The 17,925-nt window shown below is 47.7% G+C and overlaps 1 protein-coding gene across 2 annotated transcripts in view; it reads right to left on the bottom strand.

Annotated features, from left to right (window-relative positions):
- Nucleotides 1-15,118, bottom strand: part of LOC307208660 (nutritionally-regulated adipose and cardiac enriched protein homolog) — a 34,444-nt gene extending 19,326 nt beyond the window's left edge. Inside the window, exons 1-2 of one of the 2 annotated variants that reach the window (XM_079963505.1) lie at nucleotides 14,997-15,118; nucleotides 10,684-10,860 (exon numbers count right to left, since the gene is read on the bottom strand). The gene's annotated coding sequence lies outside the window, so the exon portion shown is untranslated. Of the gene's footprint in view, nucleotides 1-10,683; nucleotides 11,097-14,996 lie in introns of those variants that run through there. The other variant, XM_079963506.1, reaches the window with a different exon arrangement.
- Nucleotides 15,119-17,925: the final 2,807 nt, after the last annotated feature.

Consider the following 17,925-nt stretch of genomic DNA (forward strand, 5'->3'; position numbering starts at 1 on the left):
CCAAGATGGACTCTCTATAAGGCAATTTTCTAGGTTCTTAGTCAGAACTGGCTTTATGTGGGATCTGGTATATAAATTTTCCCTTGGCTTTTTTGCTGGCCCATGCAGGACCAGCATGGATAGCTGGCTTGGGTGAATATCTGATGTTTCCTCCCTTTATTGTCTTGATCTATGGGCTACTACTAAAATGAGGCTGCATTTTAAGCCATATTTTAATGAACTGTTTTTTGATAATAATAATAATAATAATAATAATAATAATAATAATAATATATTTTTATTTATATCCTGCCCTCCCCAGCTGAAGCCGGGCTCAGAGCAGCCAACAACAGTAAAAGTAACACAATTTACATAAAATCACAATTAATTAATTAAAATACATTCTAAAATCAATTCATTCTAAAATCAATTGTTGTTTCATTGTAATTTATATTTGGTGTTAGCCGCCCTGAGCCCCGAATGCACCCATCTATTGGGTATATAAGGGAAAGATATTTTCGATACAAGCTGTATCTTGTACATATGTATGTTGACTGTTTAACTGAATAGTACGCGAACAGGCACTTGCAACGTTCTGCAAACTGCTTTGCAGGTTGTCAAGTGAGCGAGAGGTCTTCTCCATCACTGCCAACTCTTCTAAAGAGGGATGTGATTCAACAGAAGCTCACAGTTTCTCTCTTGCCCTTTCCAAGGAAAAAAATGGGAAGTCTAACAGTAGACATTGTTTGTGTGTGTGTGTGGATAGATAGATAGATATAGATAGATAGATGATAGGTAGGTAGGTAGGTAGGTAGATAGATAGATCATAGAATCATAGAATCATAGAATCATAGAGTTGGAAGAGACCACAAGGGCCATCGAATCCAACCCCCTGCCAAGCAGGAAACACCATTAGAGCACTCCTGACATATGGTTGTCAAGCCTCTGCTTAAAGATCTCCAAAGAAGGAGACTCCACCACACTCCTTGGCAGCAAATTCCACTGGACAAACAGAGTAGTCCAGCAATTCAAGAAAAGAAAAGAAAAGAAAACCAACAATCGAGTATGGACAGGTATAGGTTGAGGAGACAAAAGGGATAAAAATATTGAAAGAAACTTGTTCAAAAGAGGCAATGCTGCAGTGTTCTAAGATAGGACACGAACAATGGGTCAAAAACTTGTATTATCAAAAGCAGCACCAGATGATATCATAGAATCATAGAATCATAGAGTTGGAAGAGACCACAAGGGCCATCGAGTCCAACCCCCTGCCAAGCAGGAAACACCATCAGAGCACTCCTGACATATGGTTGTCAAGCCTCTGCTTAAAGACCTCCAAAGAAGGAGACTCCACCACACTCCTTGGCAGCAAATTCCACTGTCAAACAGCTCTTACTGTCAGGAAGTTCTTCCTAATGTTTAGGTGGAATCTTCTTTCTTGTAGTTTGGAGCCATTGCTCCGTGTCCGCTTCTCTGGAGCAGCAGAAAACAACCTTTCTCCCTCCTCTATGTGACATCCTTTTATATATTTGAACATGGCTATCATATCACCCCTTAACCTCCTCTTCTCCAGGCTAGATAGATGATAGACAGACATATAGATAGATAGATAGATAGATAGATAGATAGATAGAGAGTATGAACACAGGAAAACAGCATAAGCAATATGAACTCTTCTTCCCCCCATTTCCTCCTGCAGGAATAAATACTTGAGACAAGCAAAGTACTGTGTAAATGATGCCTTTGTATGGGTTCATGCAGCCTGGTTCAATTATTCCAAAACCCAGCAATTTTCTCATATCATTGAATCTGGTTTTATTGCAAATAGGGTCATAGAAATAGTCATTCCCAGTGATAATGGACTTAGTTTATCTTAACTATTAACACTTCCAGAGGCTGTGTGCTCCGGCACAGATACAACATTTATGTATATATATGCGTGCGGTTGTGCATATATTAATAATGAAGTAACCTTATCTCGTACAATCTGAAAACAAAATCGTGTAATGGCAGGCAGCAAAGTGTGCTGGTGTAACTGGAAGCGGGTGTATCAGGCTCCCCAAACGGGCTTATAATGAATTAATCAGGAGGGATGCTTCCACTGTTCCTCTGGCTTCCCACGCGTCAACTGATCCTCTGTTCAGCGTTCCAGCTCTAATGTTCTGGGCGCATTTGGTAAATAATAGGGTATAGCCTCCTTTCGCAGCAAGAGCGAAGGATGGGGTTCCCCTTTGTCAGGTGCAATTATCCAGAGCCGTGTAAAACAACCACAAACATCATGTCCCATTGCAACCCGATTAAGAACCTAAGAACATAAGAAGGGCCGGCTGGGTCAGGCCAATGGCCCATTTGGTGCAGGATCCTGTTCTCATAGGGGCTGAACAGTTGCCTGTGGGAAACCAGCAAGCAGGTTTTGAGCGCAAGAGAACTCTCCCCTCCTGTGCTTTCCAGCAAAGCGTGTTCTCCCTAATAGAGAGCACGTGTTGCGGTTGGGGGCCAAAAAGGCCACCCCACTGTTGTTGGGCAAACTGGCCACATGCTGTGATTGGGCAAGGACTGTTGCTGGAGAGAATGTTATGTTGCTAAAGTGTGGGAGGGGTCAGAGGTCTTAAATACAGGGCTCGCAGCCTGGGGCCTTCTCTTGGGCTGCGTGCACCGCATCACTCACCCACCCTCCCTGAAAAGGGGGGGGGGTTCGTTGTCCTCTGACCTTCCTATGCCTGTCATGGGGTCGTCTGCCTTGGGGCAGGGGCCTGGTAGGAATTTGTCCATTTGGCTGATTGGCTGTTGCCATTTGGTTTTTGCCTACTGCGTAGCAAATTGTCACAACTTGTAAGGTTGGCGGTTAGGCATTGGTTCAAATTGGTTGGTGGAGGGGTAAGTGCCTACCCCTCCAATGGTGGTGCGGAAAGGGAATTCCGTTAAAGGAATCCAGGGGTTTGCCATTTTTTTCGTCCTTGTCCCTGGCATCGGACTTGGGCTGTGCAAGCCACCAGGAGCATGAAGGTGAGAAGTGAGGGACTGAGACCCAGCTTCATTTTCTCCCCAAAAATTGTTTCCCTCACTGGCTTCCGCTGGAATCCGGAAGTCAGTGCTGTCCCTGGGGCAAGGACAGATAGTCGTAACCAATGCCTAAGCAACCACTCACGTGTGTGTATTTAAATAAAGTTGTGGCCAAATTCATGCCAAAAACTTTAAACAAAAATTGATGTGTGAAGTGTGAGTTATTGGGGTGGCCTGGGGGACCTCGATGCGCAACTAATATTCAGAAGCATTGCTGCCTCCAACCATGGGAGCAGAGCACAGCCATCATGGCTAGGAGCCATCAATAGCCCTCTCCTCCATGAATTTGCCTAATCCTCTTTTAAAGCCACCCAGGTTGGTAGCCATTACTGTCTCCTGTGACAGGGAGTTCCATAGTTTAACTCTGTATTGCGTGAAGAAGCACTGGCAGAGGAACTGGGATGCAGAGGGAGCGCACCGCTCCTGGCACCCAGGCAGCACGCCACGCCCCCAGAATGTGCACAATGCCCCTGAGGGTAGTGTGCCATGCCCCCAGATGCATGCCATGACCTGGGGTGCCAGCCATGCCCCCGCCTGCTCTCCGCCCCTGGTAGTGGAGCATGCAGCTTCACCACTGTGAAGAAGCACTTTCTTTTATCTGTCCAAGAGTTCTAGTGTTATGAGGGAGGGAGAAAAACTTTTCTCTGTCCACTTTTCCCATGCCACATATAATTTTATAGATTTCTACAATGTCACCTCTTCTATGCCTTTTCTCTGAACTAAAAAATCCCAGATGTTGCAACCTTCCTTCATAGGGGAGTTACTACATCCCCTTGATCTTTTCGGTTGCAATAATAATGATAATAATAATAGTAATAATAATAGTAGTAGTAATTTATTTATATGCTGCTGATCTGACTGGGTAGCCCCAGCCACTCTGGGTGACTTCCAGTAAATTATGAAACCACAGTTAAACATCAAACATTAAAAATGTTCCTATACAGCAGGGGTCAGCAAACTTTTTCAGCAGGGGGCCGGTCCACTGTCCCTCAGACCTTGTGGGGGGCCAGACTGTGAACGATCTGATAAGATCTTAATTGCACTGGCCAGCTAATTGCTTTATGGCCCCAATTAGCCCCAGTGGTCCGGCACGCTTCCCAGCCAAGCTGCGCAGACCTTCTTCTTCTCCGGGTTTCGCCTTGCAGAGTAAAAACACAGCGGATCAAAACCGTTGCAGTCTGCTTCAGATCCAAACAAACACCAAGCACTGTGTATGTCCAAATTCATCAGTTCTTTATTGCAGCAAATATTTACAGCTCAGCATTTCCCAAATTCTCCTGGACTGCTAGCATTCATGGCGTCCTTCTCTCTCGGAGACACAGAGAGAACAACAAGTAGAGCTCCTCCCTCCTTTCAAACGTCAGAATGGGAGGCACACCTCAGAACAAAATTAACCCAGTAAGTTCTGAATCCCAACACCCCCTCTTGCAGAGCATTCTGACAAGACCTGTGGATGTACCTTTGCAGACCTCTGTGAGATCAATCCCTTCCCCAATGCCTTGCGCCCTCTCCTGGCGTCCCTGTCAGGCATCTGTGGAACATCCTCACAACTCTCAGATTCGCACTGTGCGAAACTCACCCACGCACCTGTGGCCTGATACCTCTCAGGTGGAATTCCCTTCGTTGTGCGACTGGACCGCCTGGGCACAAACTCAGGCACTGCCTCTGACTCACTGTGGTCAGCAGGTGTGTCCTCTGCATCCTGGGATTCCCCCTCTGACTTAACGCGTCTTCGAACCCTTGGAATTACCCTCACAGGAGAACTAGGCTCACTCTTGGGCTCTCTTTTTACAACTTGTGGAGATGCCCCATCCTGCTCCTGACTTTGGTCAGTGAGCTGATCGTCATCAGCAGACTCAGCCCCTGGCTCTCCTTCCTCCTCATCAGAACCTTCCTGCTCTGAATCAGAAAGACATTCTGAAAGAATATCGCGTCTGGCAGGGGTCTTTGACCTTTCCTCCTGCTTACAGAACTCAGCGTGTTTACTGATCAGCAGCTTACTCTGATCACCTGACGGGTACGCAAACCTCCATGCACGAGCCGTTGGCTCGTACCCACAGAAGATCATTTTCTGGAACTTGGGTTCACCTGGCCCTCGCAAAGCTTCAGGCACTGGCAGCAAGGCCGTTGATCCGAACGCACGGAGGAAGTGAACCTGTGGCTTCCTCCCGTGAAGCATGAAAAACGGTGTGTCTCCTACCACTGAATTGTAGGACCGATTCCAGGTGAAGCTCACATATTTAACTGCCTCCATCCAAAACTTTGGAGGTAACCCAGAATCTGACAGCATCACCTGTGCAGCTTTAACCAGAGCCTCACTTCTGAGCTCTGCCACCCCCCTCTGTTGAGGAGAAGTCACTGTGTGACTTATCCCTTTCTTGTGAAAGAACTTCTGCAAAGCAGACCCAGTAAACTGTGCGCGTCTGTCACTAGCAATTTCCCTGACTCTGGTGGAGAACCTTAGTTCCACCTCCTCAATCCAACGTCTAATCAGCTGTGCTGCATCTTCCTTGGATTTGAGACCATGTGTCCAGGTGTTCTGCGAAAAATCATCCTGCAGTGTCAGCAGAAACCTGGCCCCTCCCAAACTTGGTTCCTTCATGGGACCCAACAGATCTATGTGCACAAGGTCAAAAGGTTTTGTGGTTACCCTCTCCACCCTGGGGTAACTGCACCCTCTTACCTTTGCCTGTCTGCAAGCCTGACAATCTAGGACTCTTGCACATTCTGCAATTCTACAGCCTTTGGAAACTTCAGGTAGCACCTGTAGTTCTTCAAGACAAGCATGCGCTGTCTTCTTATGCCACGCACACGAACATGAAACATGAGTGGGAACTGTAGCACGCAAGGCTTGTGCTTTCTCACCTTCCCCTCACCCTCCAGAGACGTTTTAAGAATGAAGAGATCATTCTGCCCCTTTGCAACTCTGACCAGTTGCTTCCCTCCTTTGGAGATTGTACAAACATCGTGTTCAAAGCAAACCTTAAACCCCTTTTTCAACAAATAAGGCACAGATAAAATACAGTGTTGCACTCCCGGCACAATGCAAACTTCCATCTGCTCCTGCAAAACAGAAAACAATACATTTGCAATGGTATTCACATTTTTCTTTTCCCCACTTGCAAACTGAACAGTTTTCCCAGCCGGAATTGCCTTGCAATTCCACATCTCGACTGCAGGGGTCTCTGGGATCAGGTTGCAGTTAGCTGCTGAGTCGATTACAAGCGAAAATCAGTGTGTCCCTCAGAGCTGTCCTCAAACAAAGCCATACTGGCAACAAACGCCTCGCTGCCCCCTCTCTTTGGGCTTCTGCAGCAGTTCTGTCTGGTTGTCTTGGCAACCAACTCTCCCTTGCTCAGGACCTTGGCAGCTTCCGTAGAAGTAGCCTCCTCCGTTGCCATGGAGACCGGCCTGGCCTCTGCGTTCCCCACGCGACTCTTTAGGCCTTATCTTCACTCTGTCCAGGTGGCCGACCTTGAAGCGCCTAGCTCTACGCCGCTTCCCAGACTTTGGCTGACGACAACAATCCCCAGTGGAAAAATACTGCCCAGGGCTCCTTTCAGCTGGCCTGGCCCCCCTTCTTCCGGAAGAGCCCTCTGTGCCAGCCCTGCCCTCGCTGAAACTGCGTTTCACTTCAGCACTCACAGTGGAAAACTTTTGAAACTTGCCTTTGGAACTCTCAGCCCCCCCGACTTGCACCTCAGGGACTGGGGCTTCAGCCATCTCCAGGCTCTTCATGACTCCTCCAGGGCTCTGGCATCCTGCTGAAGTTTCACACAAACTTCTCAGCACCTCCCAGGCAGCCCTTGCTGACTTTACGCCCTCCAAACTGGGCAAAAGTGATGCGTGTACACATGCTTTTAGCATAGCAAGCTCTCTTTGCATTCTCTGCTGGCTTTCTTCAGGCAACGCAGCCTCAAAGCCTGTAATGTCTGTCCCTTCAGGACCTGAATTCAGGGGTAATGGCTCTTTCTGGCTTACATCCCAAAGCCCAGTAACCAGGAACCAACCCCTTACTCTTCTGGACCAGGTTGCCCAACTTCTTAAAGTGAGCTTTTCAAGCGGAACGTCCTCAAGGACCTGGCTGTCTGCCATTTTCTCCTCTTTCCCGGGGCCCCAGCTGCTGTACTCACGTTTCACCAGTCAGCTCTCCGGCACCCGATTCTTCACAGCTGCTTTCTCAGCTCTCTGCCTCAGCAACTCTTGCCTCTCTGCAGCAGGCAAAACACAGAACGCAGACCTCCGCTTCGTCTAGCGTCCTCCCAGCTCTTCAAAGCTGACTTCAAAACTTCAAAGCTCACCGGCAGACTTACAGCAACAGTTTTATTAGCGGTAATTAGGTCCTCCATAACCTGTGAACGATCTGATAAGATCTTAATTGCACTGGCCAGCTAATTGCTTTATGGCCCCAATTAGCCCCAGTGGTCCGGCACGCTTCCCAGCCAAGCTGCGCAGACCTTCTTCTTCTCCGGGTTTCGCCTTGCAGAGTAAAAACACAGCGGATCAAAACCGTTGCAGTCTGCTTCAGATCCAAACAAACACCAAGCACTGTGTATGTCCAAATTCATCAGTTCTTTATTGCAGCAAATATTTACAGCTCAGCATTTCCCAAATTCTCCTGGACTGCTAGCATTCATGGCGTCCTTCTCTCTCGGAGACACAGAGAGAACAACAAGTAGAGCTCCTCCCTCCTTTCAAACGTCAGAATGGGAGGCACACCTCAGAACAAAATTAACCCAGTAAGTTCTGAATCCCAACACAGACTATATTGGGGGGGGGAAATGAACGAATTCCTATGCCCCACAAATAACCCAGAGATGCATTTTAAATAAAAGCACACATTCTACTCATGTAAAAACTCCAGGCAGGCCCCACAAATAACCCAGAGATGCATTTTAAATAAAGGGACACATTCTACTCATGTAAAAACATGCTGATTCCTGGACCATCCGCAGGCCGGATTTAGAAAGCAATTGGGCCGGATCTGGCCCCCGGGCCTTAGTTTGCCTGCCCATGCTATACAGAGCTGCCTTTGGATGTCTTATCTACTTGATATCTGATGGGAAGGCGTTCCACAGGGTGGGCGCCACTACTGAGAAGGCCCTCTGCTTTGGTTCCCTGCAACCTCACTTCTTGTAGTGAGGGAACCACCAGAAGGCCCTCGGAGCTGGACCTCAGTGTCTGGCCTGAATGATGGGGGTGGAGACGCTCCTCCAAGTATATAGGGCTGAGGCCGTTCAGGGCTTCAAAGGTCAGTACCTACACTTTGAATTGTGCTCAGAAACATGCTGGCAGCCAATGTAGATATTTTCCAACTCATTAATATCCTATTTGAAGTGAGCTGGACAGAACTGTACACAATATTAGCAGGCTGCTACAAAGTTAGTGGTTTGGGCTGTGTGGGAACATCTCTCCAAAGGCAGATATGCAATCAGTTGAACACCCATGGAAGCTGATACACCACCACTGGAACCACCACTGCTGCTGCTTTTCATAGAATCATAGAATCATAGAGTTGGAAGAGACCACAAGGGCCATCGAGTCCAACCCCCTGCCAAGCAGGAAACACCATCAGAGCACTCCTGACATATGGTTGTCAAGCCTCTGCTTAAAGACCTCCAAAGAAGGAGACTCCACCACACTCCTTGGCAGCAAATTCCACTGTCGAACAGCTCTTACAGTCAGGAAGTTCTTCCTAATGTTTAGGTGGAATCTTTTTTCTTGTAGTTTGGAACCACTGCTCGGTGTCCGCTTCTCTGGAGCAGCAGAAAACAACCTTTCTCCTTCCTCTATGTGACATCCTTTTATATATTTGAACATGGCTATCATATCACCCCTTAACCTCCTCTTCTCCAGGCTAAACATGCCCAGCTCCCTTAGCCGTTCCTCATAAGGCATCGTTTCCAGGCCTTTGACCATTTTGGTTGCCCTCCTCTGGACACGTTCCAGTTTGTCAGTGTCCTTCTTGAACTGTGGTGCCCAGAACTGGACACAGTACTCCAGGTGAGGTCTGACCAGAGCAGAATACAGTGGCACTATTACTTCCCTTGATCTAGATGCTATACTCCTATTGATGCAGCCCAGAATTGCATTGGCTTTTTTAGCTGCCGCGTCACACTGTTGGCTCATGTCAAGTTTGTGGTCAACCAAGACTCCTAGATCCTTTTCACATGTACTGCTCTCAAGCCAGGTGTCACCCATCTTGTATTTGTGCCTCTCATTTTTTTTGCCCAAGTGCAATACTTTACATTTCTCCCTGTTAAAATTCATCTTGTTTGTTTTGGCCCAGTTCTCTAATCTGTCAAGGTCGTTTTGAAGTGTGATCCTGTCCTCTGGGGTGTTAGCCACCCCTCCCATGCAAGGCGATATATTCTTAAGGCTATGTGAGTGATCTATTCAAATGTATCACATTTCCTTCACAATATGGGGTCCTTCTTAAAAAGCGCTAGGCAGAAATGGGGTTGCATCCAATGCCGTGAAGTTGCCGTGAACCGCCCTGATATCTGACAATGAAGGGTGGTATACAAATTTAATAAATAATAATAATAAATAATAGTGCTAAGTGAAAATCGCTAAGTGGGACACTTGTTGCACTGACAGGAAGTTGTTGCAGAAGGGAATTTACAAGTACCGCTCCGCTAACCCAGAAATATTACCTCGGGTTAAGAACTTTGCTTCAGGATGAGAACAGAAATCGCGCAGCAGCAGCGCGGCGGCATCAGGAGGCCCCATTAGCTAAAGTGGTGCTTCAGGTTAAGAACAATTTCAGGTTAAGAAAGGACCTCCGGAACGAATTAAGTACGTAACCAGAGGTACCACTGTACTGTACTGGCAGTTGTGTAACAGTTGCAGAAGAATAATGAGCTGTTGTGCAACCAGCATCCACTCAACAGCTGTTTGCTATTGGAGGGAGAGATTTTTTTTTTTTAAAAAAAGCACATTGCATTAAAAATAAACAGCAGAATGGCTGGCTTTCAAAGGACCCCCCCCCAAAAAAAAAAATGTGTTTTGTATTTAAAAGTAAAATACAAAATGGACCTCTTTTGCTAAAGTATTCCAAGAGACTTGAGACAACCAGCTTTTCTCTCCATTGTAAAACTTTGTTTCAAGGCAAAGCTGAAAGATTGTATGGCAAAGGGCTGTAGCTCAATGGCAGAGCATCTTGTTTGCTTGCAGAAGGTCCCAAATTCAATTCTCAACATCTCCAGGTAGAACAAAGAGATCCTCCATGTGAAGCCGTGGAGAGCTGCTGCCAGCCAGTGCAGCCAGTACTGAGCTAGATGGACCAATGTTCAGCCTCATTATACAGTGGTACCTCGGGTTACATACGCTTCAGGTTACAATACGCTTCAGGTTACAGACTCCGCTAACCCAGAAATAGCTTCAGGTTAAGAACTTTGCTTCAGGATGAGAACAGAAATTGGGCTCTGGCAGCACAGCAGCAGTGTGAGGCCCCATTAGCTAAAGTGGTGCTTCAGGTTAAGAACAGTTTCAGGTTAAGAACGGACCTCCGGAACTAATTAAGTACTTAACATGAGGTACCACTGTAAGGCAGTTTCTTATTTTACCGAAAGACAAAACGGGACACACACACACACACACACACACACACCACACACACACACTGGCTGAGGTTTGTACCTGTTCCTTGCAGGGCAATGTGTATTCTCAAGTCTCCGGCAGGTCATCAAACCTAGGAGTCCTGGCTCCCAGACCTTCACAGGAACCACGGCTGTTCTCCTTTCCCCTTCTGCAAATTCCTTTAAAGCTGTCAAAGATGTAATCAGACGAGGTGATCAAACCCAGTCCTCTTGAGACCTGGAAACAAGATCCAAAGAGGAGCCGTTCAGCTGCAGACCGGCCAGGGCTGAAAACATTAAAGTTTGCATTGGAATTAAATGAAGGGACTTGAATTACTCAGAAAGGGAGAAGGCGAAGCTTCAGCAAAGACTGGCAGGCCAAAAGCACTGGGCCCCTTCTTGGACCAATGGGGGATCTATGCAGCTCATAACGGAATCCGAAAGCAGAACCAAAGACTTTGCTGTTGAAGCGGACTTTGCCAACAGAGCGTTTAGCTGTGCGATTTTCCTAGATTTTGTTTTCACTCCTACGGCTGAGTAGTTTTATTGCTGGATCAAATTAAAAGAAGAGGAGGAGGAGGAGGAAGGGCATAAAGTCACAGAGAAATTGATTCTTCTTTTGCTTCATGATGTCTGCAAACACGAAAGCCACAGAAAGCTGCGGTGTGGATTTTGCATGAAAAAAATGTTGCGTCCTTTTTACTTTCTGCAGGGAAAGGAGGGCTTAGGATATGAGATCTTAAGGACCTAGAAGAGACTGTACTTTCCTCAGCTGCATTGGTGTGAACTAGATGGAGTCCTTTTTATTGTCTTGGGCACAAAGAATAGCTGCCATTTGGTATTGCAAGGGGTTGGACTGGATGATTCTTGCAGTCCCTTCTAACTCTACAATTCTACAATTCTATGTTGGGTGGGCAATAAAGAGTTCTGTTCAGGCTTTCACAGGGCATGTGGAAGAATCAAGTGTGGAGCAGGCATGGCATGTACAGTAGGGTTACCAGATGTCCCCAGTTCCCGGGGACAGTCCCCGGATTTGCAAATCCGTCCCCAGACAAAATCCATCCCCGGAATGTCCTCAGATTTGCAAATCTGTCCCCAGGAAACGTGGCAGCAGCAGCCTCAGCAGCCCGGAGCCAGCCTGGTAGCGCAGTTGGCTCTGGCTGGCTTCAGGAGCTGCTTGCTGCTCACTGCCATGGCGTCCGCCATTTTTCCTGCGCCATGGCAGCGAACAGCTCCTGAAGCCAGCCAGAGCCAACTGTGCCACCAGGCTGGTCTCTCCTGGGCAACGGCTGCCTGCCCGTGACTCCTGAGCCTCCCCTGATCTGTCAAAACAAAGGGGGTAGGGGGTAGGAGATTGAGGAAGGCTCGGGAGTCACGGGCATGGGGTGCGCTGTTGCCCAGTCTCTGCGCATTTATGTTTCACAGGGTGCGAAAGAAGGGCTTTGCACCTTTGTACAATATGCATGTGTACTTGGCCCCAGGGTCTTTTATCTCACCAACCCCACTACTGACTCCCTGTTGCTACTCAACTTAAAACAAAACAAAAGTGTCCCTGGATTCATTGAAAAAAAAAATCTGGTAACCATAATGTACAGGCCTGCCCCAACTTATAGTTGGCCTAAGACTTTTTGCTGCCTGAGGCAAAGGACAAGATGGCTCCCCTTCCCATGTTCAGAAAGTGAATGGACTGAGAGATGACTCAAACACTGGCAATAAGCTAGCAGCATCTGCCTGCACACCCAAGGGCTGCTGGCTAGCTTATGTCACTCTTCAACAGAGGGCAATTTCCAGGTGGTGCCGTGACCCCAGAGGTGGTTGTCTCCCTCTGCCCAATGGTTGCGCCGGACCTGCCCACCCCAATATCCCTGCTCCCACCACAGTGATTCCCCCCCCCTCCACTTGGATGCCTTGAAAAGAGGGTTAAACAAGTTCAGGGAGGTAAAGACTGTGTTCTACCCCCACAGTCGGATGCAGCAATGAGGAGGGGAGAGGGCTGCTCTTTGACATGGCATTTGAAAGCTTCCTCCGTTCCTAGGATGGAGGTTGAAATCAGCTTTCGGTCTGAGCGGATGTACACAGCAGAAGAGACTGTTTGAATTTGGCCAAGGGAAGAAATTTCAATTTGGCCAGGGAAATAAATTTCAGGTTCTGCATCTAGTTGTCAAGAAGCAGCTGTTTCTTTGAGAAGGGATGGATGTTGTTTCAGGAACTGCAGGCCTGCTAATTCTCTGCTCAGCCTGTACCTTTTGGTGATGGAGAAGGCAGTTGCTCTGATCTGCTGGCACTACCAAAGTAGGCCTTTTGGACAGAAGCCCAGGGCCCTGCTCAGCCACAGGAGCAGGAGAAGCCCAGATACAGCAGCTCTGGCGTACCATGTTTTTAAGTACTGTATGTGAAGCAATGTCATCTAAAAAAGGGACTCCACCATAAGACCATTAAGCCCAGAGTCTAAAATTACAACTTGGTGTGCGGAACATCAGTAGGCTAATTTCCACACACATTCACCTCTACCCTCTAGCCTCCATCCTGGTGACAGCAGGCTGAATGGCGCTGTGATCTAAACCACTGGTCCTCCTGGACTTGCTGATCAGAAGGTTGGTGGTTCGACTCCCCACAATGGGGTGAGCTCCCGTTGCTCTGTCGCAGCTCCTGCCAACTTAGCAGTTTGAAAGCACACCAGTGCAAGTAGATAAATAGGTACTGCTGCAGCAGGAAGGTAAACAGCGTTTCCAAGCGCCCTGGTTTCCGTCACGGTGTTCCATTGCACCAGAAGCGGTTTTGTCTGTTAGAATTCAGGCTCGGTCAGAGGTATGTGCCTATCTCTCCAGGCACCGGCTGAATTCTTTTGACCTCCCTCCGGCGACTCCCGGCAGGAAAAACACACGAGGTCCGTTCCGGCGATTTTCCTCAGGCTGTGAGAAAAACACACCAACTGCTTCTCCTCCTCCCTGCTCCCTGCATATCCCCAGGGAGGGGAATCAGACTCAGACAGAAATGTATCTACATTGCTTTTATTCCTGTCTTCAGCAGTCATACAGTGAAAGATGTCTGCTCTCTTCAACAAACAGAGAGAAACTCCAAACTCCACCCATGTACATCCTGTACAGGTCATATGACACACACTGAGCTCACATCCTGTGCTCAATAAGGAGAATGGACTGCCCCTTTGTTTCCATGGCAACAGTCACATACATCCTGTCTGGCTTTGCAGCCACAAGCAGCTGACTGAGCTGCTAGAGCCTTTGCTTGCTGCAGCATTGCTGCTTTAGAATAACATTGTCATGTTGGCCACATGGCCCAGAAAGCTGTCTGTGGACAAACACTGGCTCCCTCGGCCTGAAAGCGAGATGAGTGCCACAACCCCATAGTCACCTTTGACTGGACTTAACTGTCCAGAGGTCCTTAACCTTTTCTCTTTTTTTACCTTGGCAGAAGTAGCTGGACCACAACTATCTTGCCCCCGAAGCATCTCCAGCTGGTCCAGTGATGGACTGCCCAGGTGTGTGCAGGGCTGCAAGGATGAACCTTGGAGGAGATTGTGACCTTGCAGAAAAATACTGCCCAAGGTTGCAACACTGCAACCTTCTTGCACAAGACGCTGCCTTGACTCCTGACTCCAACTCCCGCATCACTTGGTACTGGGCCAAGAACTCTAACCCCTCTCTCCTTAAGACCAACATTCAACTTGGATTGAATGAGGGTTTTTTTCTTTTTCTTTTGCCACCAACACACTCAATCAACATAATATTTTGTTTTCAACTCTGCTCGGGGAAGGGCTGCAGCCCAGCAGCAAAGGATCTGTGTTTCATGCAGAAGGTCTCACTTTTAATCCCCAGCATCTCCAGGTAAGTCTGGAGGAGGCAACCTGCCTGAAACCCTGGAGAGCCATTGCCAGTTAGCACACACGATATTGAGCTCGATGGACCAATGATCTGACCCAGGATAAGAAGAAGAAGAGTTTGGATTTGATATCCCGCTTTATCACTACCCAAAGGAGTCTCAAAGCGGCTAACATTCTCCTTTCCCTTCCTCCCCCACAACAAACACTCTGTGAGGTGAGTGAGGCTGAGAGATTTCAAAGAAGTGTGACTGGCCCAAGGTCACCCAGCAGCTGCTTGTGGAGGAGCGGAGACGCGAACCCGGTTCCCCAGATTACAAGTCTACCGCTCTTAACCACTACAGCACGCTGGCTCTAAGGATAAGGTTGCTTTCTATGTTCCTAGATCCTAATGACAAATTCAGAACCAATCTCATCGAAAGAAGAACCCCCTCGGTGCATATCTCTAGCATACTTTGTTTTTTTTTTAAGGTTCAGCACAGAAGAAACATAAGGAGAGGCGTCAGATTATTGCACGTTTCTCGAAAGTCACTTACTTTCCGGAGCTTCCATGGATGATGGTGCTGCTTGCCAGGAGCTCCATCTGCAAGTGAGCTACATACAGAGTTTTTCCGCCTGTGTATATTGGAGCAGCATGTTTAACCCTCCTGTCATTTGTCCGAAGATCAAGTGAGGGAAAACGTCAGTGCCAAGAAGCAGCAGCAGCAGAACAGCTACAGCCTGTGGAATAAATACAGGCTCCTCTTGGCCTATGAAAGCTTTCATTTGTATCTCTGTCTCCACTTCCTCCTGTTGCTCTTGAAAACTGAAATAGATTATTGCTTTTGAACATGCCTCCTTCGCGCCTCAGAAGGGTTTCCTTGTATGTGTTTGCACAGTCAAAAAGTCAGCTCTCAGTCAGCTTTAAGGATGCTTTTTCTTCTGGGTCATAAACAAACTAAAAAGGCATCAAGCTGAAAGCAAGGGTTGGACTGATATTCAGAAAAATTGTGGTTTCCCCAAATTATTACAAAAACATATAAACTGAGGACACTTCCAGACTGGCTGTGCACACAGTACAAATTTAATGCATGCACACAGACACGAATTCTGGGAACTGTAGTTTGTTAAGCGTGGTTGGAATTTTAGCTCTGTGAGGGGTAAACTACATTTCCCAGGATTCTTTGGGGTGGGGAATGTGCTTTACATGTACGGCGTGTTTGCAACCTAAGTCATTGTTTTGCAGGTAGGAGTCAATCTCAAACTGACAAAGTCACATGGTGAAATTAAAAGTGCTTTTTGGCACTATTGCAGCCCACATCAAGAAAGGAGAGAGAAAAAGAGTTTCTGCGGTAAGGAAAGTGATGGGGAAACACACTAAAGAGCATGGGATAGTGACTGAAACAACATTGTAGAAACTCCCACCCTTCGAACAAATCAGAATGGATACTTAATAAACAGCTGGTGTCGTGTAAACTCTCTGCAAGCCAATCAGGATGAGTGCTTGATAAATAACCAGCCTAGAAGCGATTTTGCTTCCCAGCCCCCAAAAGCCAGGGGCGGACACTATGTACAGTCTCTGAAAGAACCAGAGCTGTTGTCTCAGCTTCTACAGTGCTCTGGCATGTTTATGAACATTCCAGCTGCTCAGCTTTTTCGTTTAAAAAGTCTGCAGATGAGGCTTAGGAATAAATGGAGATCAGGGCTAATTCCCTAAAAGGAAAACCACTGCTGGGCTCCTGGGGAAAACAGCACCATGATTTATCTAAAGTTAAGCACTTCTTTCTAAGCTGCAGTGAACTAGGCTAGAATGAAAGAAGGATGAATGCTGCAACCAGAATGGCCCCACAGACTGGGCACTCAGCAGTATATAATACAGTAGTATTTCTTAAAATAAATTAGAAATACCTCATTGTGGTTTTTTCCCAGGTTAGACATATATTACAGCAGGGTGGGAAACTGCACATCTTTGTAACAAAGAGTTGATCTGCCAATGGACTTGGTGCCTGAATCAAGCTTCCCATGGAACAGACGACTGAGGTGGTAGAAGAGTTTGTCTACCTGTGGTCCACCAAAACCAGCAACCTCTCCGTTGGCGCTGAACTGGACAAGCAAATTGGCAAGTCAGCTACAGCAATGGCCAACATCTCCGAAAGGGTGTAGGAGAACGTGATGCTCACATCTAATACCAAGATGAAGACCCACCAGGATTGCGTCTTGATCATGCCGCTGAGTGGTGGGCAACTTGCCGTCAGGAGCAATGCCTCAACGCCTTCCACATGCACTGCACCAGGAAGATTTTGGGCATCACGTGGCAAGACAGAGTTTCAAAGATGTGCTCTCCCAAACCCACATTCCCAGCATGTTTGCAATCCTGTCTCAGCAAGATCTACGCTAGGTTGGCCATGTCCACAGAATGGAAGATGACAGGATCCCCAAAGGATGTGCTCAATGGCTAGGTAAAGGCAAAGGGACCCCTGACCATTAGGTCCAGTTGTGAACGACTCTGGGGTTGCGGCACTCATCTCGCTTTACTGGCCGAGGGAGCCGGCGTACAGCTTCCGGGTCATGTGGCCAGCATGCCTAAGCCACTTCTGGCGAACCAGAGCAGTACACGGAAACGTCGTTTACCTTCCCGCCGGAGTGGTACCTATTTATCTACTTGCACTTTGACGTGCTTTTGAACTGCTAGGTTGGCAGGAGCTGGGACAGAGCAACGGGAGCTCACCCCGTTGCGGGGATTCGAATTGCCGACCTTCTGATCAGCAAGTCCTAAGCTCTGTGGTTTAACCCACAGCGCCACCTGCGTCCCCTGCTCAATGGCTACCACTCTCAAATTTCCCGGTTCCAGCCTATTTTTTGTTGGTGGGCAAGTGAGATGGCAACACTGGTTCTGAACATAACAAGAGTCTGCTGAATCAGGCCAATGGTCCACCCGGTCCACCATTCTCTTCTTGCAGTGGCCAACCAGATCATGCAAATGGGAAACCCACAAGCATGTTTAGGAAGCCTCCCATCCACTCTTGAACTTCCGGTCAGGCATCTCTGCACATCACAGCTCCTCCATCTCATGCACAAGTTTTGCAAATTGATGTTCCGGTGCTTATTTGGAAGACAGTCCCATCCAATCAACCTTTTGACATCTGAAGCAGGTGCTGATGGGTAATCAGCAGTCTTCAGCTCGCTTGGCATGTTCCCAGGGCAGTGGGCACCTGCTGATTTCGTCAGAAGTACACCAGTCCTGGTGGCAATTTGCCCACGTTTTTTCTCAGTTAATAAACGCGAAACAGCAGGGGGCCAGGGGGCTGCGAGCAGAGATAGTGGCGTGCTTCACGTAGGGGGTCCGTTCCTATTGTTCATTGGGCGAAAGGGAAGCTCAAATTCTATCAGACCCAGGCAGAAATGGCTACATTGCAAACTTTATTTTTTTAAAAAAACCAGATTCCATGCAGGTCTTCTCTGTGTAGTGTAAATTGTACTGTGCTG

This window comes from Podarcis cretensis (assembly GCF_951804945.1).
Source record: "Podarcis cretensis genome assembly, chromosome: 1".
NCBI lineage: Eukaryota > Metazoa > Chordata > Lepidosauria > Squamata > Lacertidae > Podarcis > Podarcis cretensis.